Source organism: Capsicum annuum, chromosome 7 (genome assembly GCF_002878395.1).
Source record: "Capsicum annuum cultivar UCD-10X-F1 chromosome 7, UCD10Xv1.1, whole genome shotgun sequence".
Taxonomy (NCBI): Eukaryota; Viridiplantae; Streptophyta; class Magnoliopsida; order Solanales; family Solanaceae; genus Capsicum; species Capsicum annuum.
Genome location: NC_061117.1, coordinates 85,499,018 through 85,503,240, shown reverse-complemented (window position 1 = coordinate 85,503,240; position 4,223 = coordinate 85,499,018). Strand labels below are relative to the sequence as shown.

Here is a 4,223-nt window from a genome sequence, read left to right as displayed (position 1 = left end):
TATATCACCTTGTTCATGTCAAAAAGCATCCTAAAATATCATAAACAACCAATTAAATATTAAAACAACACAATAACCACAATGACAAATAAAAACAAGAACTAAGATAAGGCAAATTCCCAATGATGTTGAACTTATTATTCCGACTCTAGACTTAATCAAATTGAGCTTTTCCCATTACAAAAAATTATTTCCCTCATAATTTTACATTTAAAACATTTAGAACAAATTAAACATATTAAAATCCAACGGGATGAACTAGAAACACACCTAGCTCAAACTAGTAAAACTAGTTTTCCGGGTTGAACTCTAAATTACTTAATTAAGCACAAACTTGTTTGAAAAATACTTTGAAAATTTTAATCACATACTTGGACACTTAAATGCTTTTTTTTATCAATATTAACACGTTAGGAACACGAATTTCTCTCAAAATAATGTGAAATAATCTACAATAATGATATCGTAGTGCATAAAATCACCGTAGATCATCACCCCACACTTAAACTCTTGTTCGTCCTTGAACAACTCTTCACTCTAAGCATCAAAATCTGAGGTGCTGCTACACTTCTACTAAATGCAAGACACTCAAGCTAGTACTACAATGACTACATGGAATACAAGTTTCTACACAAAGTATGTTATTTACACAATTGAAAGCTCATGTACACTACTAAAAAATAACCTAGCCTCAAGAATTGACTCACCTAAGTGGAAAAATCATTCTTATTATTCAATCAAGGATATCATACAAAGCACACACATTCATAAAACATGTGCCCCTCAAAACAAGAGTGTTACCCATAATCACTCACAATAATGAAATTTATAACGTAATGGGTCCAAGAATCAAATTACGCCCACTCTCACAAAGAATTCACAAGTTACACACAATGAATCATAAGCTTGCCCGTAGTGTAATGCTCCACTAATAGTTGAATGTAAAGATTAGGTTTAATTAGGACATTTTTGGGTTGTAATGTATGCTAAACAACGGTAGGAACTATTTGGGAATAGTGACTAACCTCTCCAAGCGCTTTAATACACTACATCATACATTTAAAACTAAGTCCAACAACCAAATTACCCTATTTTGTCTACCCCGTTCTTTTATTTTTGTCTCATCTCTTTTAAGCATTTTCACAAATACTTGGTGGACACATAATTTCCTACCACAAGAATCATTTTTTTTCACAATCATGGTAGTATTTCTAGTAGCATAATTGATATATAAACCATCCACCAAACATCAATTATACACAAATAACCATTACCTTAGGGCATCAATTTCACCTTTTTCTTCTTTAATTTCTGAAAGCCCTTAATAATTTAATTTTTTATTAAAGCACTTAGGAGCTTTTTGGATCAACTTATGGTCTATCAAAGAAAGGGATTAGGCTACATATGAGGCTACCGAAAAAAATAACATAAAGGCTCAATGGGGGTTAATTAGGATTATGCACCAGGGTAGGTAAAAAGAATGTATAAAATAAGGCTATCAAAAAAATACATATATCATCTCCTAAATGCACATTTTTTTTTTACGCTTCACACACACACCAGGCAAGTTTTATACATAACATGCAACAAGAAATATAGAAAATACCTCACACGCACATGGAATATGATCAACTAAATTGGATCATCATAGACTACCAACCAACAATAGCATGAATTCAAATTTAAGCCAACAAGTACAAGAGCCACAAACATTCGCCTAAGTATCTCAAAAAATAGTAATTCACATCAATCAACATGCTTTTACATACAAACCCACTTGCACCATGTTATCACTTATATAATTTTTAAATTGAATCAAATTTTGGGAATTTACCTACCCTATACTTAAAAATCTACTTTATCCCAAAGTAAAATCAAAGGTAAGAGAAAGCAATACTCCCTTAGGCCTCTACGCCTATCTAGAAGTATCTTTTCGCATTAAAAAAATTGAGGAACTCCACACTTAGTCATTTCCATGCTCCTTAGCTCAGGTTTTTGGAACTCCGACTTCCCAAAACTTTGACTCAACCAAAACAAACAACTATGCGAAATAAAAACTAAAATAAACTTAAAAAAACATTCCTAATTAACTTGGGTTGCCTCCCAAACAACGCCTGATTTAGTGTCACGGTACGGCCTAACTCAACTCAACCATATTTCTTCACCCTTTTACTGCCATTTGGGAGCCATTTTTTCATTCATTTTAGACCACTTTTACCTTTGGGCATCAGTGGTTTCATGTTAGGCCGCTCAATCAAGTATTCTAAAGAGGTCTATAGTGGCTTAAGAACCCTACACTCATCCCTATCAATAACATTAATCGTGCATAAATATTTATATAGGGGACTTTTAATGGGTTCTTTGTAAACATTAAATATCACCTCTTCATCATCTACCCTCATGTTGAGTGTGCCTTCTATAATATTAATCAAGGCCCCTCTAGTTGCTTTGAATTGATGAACCAATATGATTGGTACCTATTCATCTGAAAAAAATCAAGAACAAAAAAGTCAGCAGGAATAACAAATTTACGAACATTAATGAGGACATCCTCAATTATTCCTTCTAGATATGCCATGGAACCGTCTGCTAACTGCAAAACCATGGTGGTCAATCTAGGCTTTCCCAAGTCTAATTAGTCAAACAAAGATAGGGGCATTAAATTTATTCTTGCCCCTAAATCACTCAATTCATGGACCTCTTTACTCCTAATTTGAATAGGGATGGCAAACTTTCCCTGATCTTTCAATTTCTTAGAGATTTTCTATGTGATTACTGCACTGCACTCTTTAGTGAGTGTTATAGCTCCCACATCCTGTAGTTTTACCTTCTTCGCCACCACATCCCTCAAGTAGTTTACATACTTAGTCATACTCTGCAAAATATCTAGCAAAGGTAAGTTAATATGAAGCTCTTTGAATGTTTCAATGAATATTTTAAATAGGGCATCCTCCTTCTCTTTCATTTCCCTCTAAGGGAAGGGTAGTGGCAGCCTCTTCTTCACTTCTTCTACAACCACTTTCCTTCAAGTACTCAGACTTCATTGAATTTTTAGCAAGTCAGTCATTTACCTGTTGGGTCACCACATCTACACCTACCTCATTTAGTTCCTTGGGAGGTTCTCATACAAACTTTTTGCCACTTCTTAAGGTAATTGACATAACTTGTTTTCAATTTTCTATGTCAAACAGAAATCCACCTTGTGGTTTAGTATTCAACACCTGCGAAATTGGCCCACTTGCAATTCTAAACTTCTTGTAGTCATTTGTTGATTTTGTATATCTGCCTTTTGACTTTTCAGATCCACAAATAATTGTGATTGACCGACTAAGATTTGTTTAAACATTTCTTCCATGTTTCTCATTGATTGATTTGATTCTTTTATCTAATTTGGTATTTTATTAATAATTAACAAATAATAATGGACCAACCCATTATACAATTAAACATTGTAATCCTATTTTTTCCATGGATGATTTGGTGTCTGAGTTTGCCATTTCATGTTTTAAGCATTACCTACATATATCCTAGATTCTGGATTTAATGTGCACATGGCCGCTGAATGGAATTTATTTGCATATACCTCACACAAACCTACAACTTATTGGATAGCAATTACTATGGCTACAATTTGTGCTACTCTTAACTTCATATCTCAAAAATGAGTGTTCATAAAATTTTGTAAGGTAAAAACTTGTGCTGATAGGGCTGTGAAATAGTCCATCTCAAATACTCCTGCATTTCTTTTTTTGGCACTCCTAGAATCTAAATGTCAATCTGTATTTCCTTGTGCTATGCAGTTCAACAATGTCTATATCTCATCATAAGTTAGCTCCAGCACATGACCATCTATGGCTGAATCTAGAGAAATTTGTAGAGATTCTAAAAAAGTATGAGCAGGTGCCTCAATCGACTAATTGTGATGTGGACAGTATTAAATAAAGCCTTGAAGAATTCCAAAGCATGATATAGGTTTTCATCAGGCTTTTGTTTGAAGCTCACTATCTCACTATCTCACTATGAAGTCTCATAGTCTTGCCTAATGGAAAGAATCTGATGAGGAACTTTCTGGCTAAGTCATCCCATGATGTGATTGAATTGGTCGGCTCCGCATTCACCCACCATTTAGCATCCCCAAAAATTGAATGGTGAAACAGTGTCAGACTCACATAATCTGGAGTCACCCTGGTTAGAGTGAATGTATCTGTAAGCTCAATTAAGGT

General features: G+C 34.1%; 1 non-coding gene across 1 annotated transcript; it reads left to right on the top strand.

Annotated features, from left to right (window-relative positions):
* Nucleotides 1-3,914: 3,914 nt before the first annotated feature.
* Nucleotides 3,915-4,020, top strand: LOC124886290. Its single transcript, XR_007043376.1, has one exon. It is a non-coding gene; the product is annotated as a small nucleolar RNA R71 (small nucleolar RNA).
* Nucleotides 4,021-4,223: the final 203 nt, after the last annotated feature.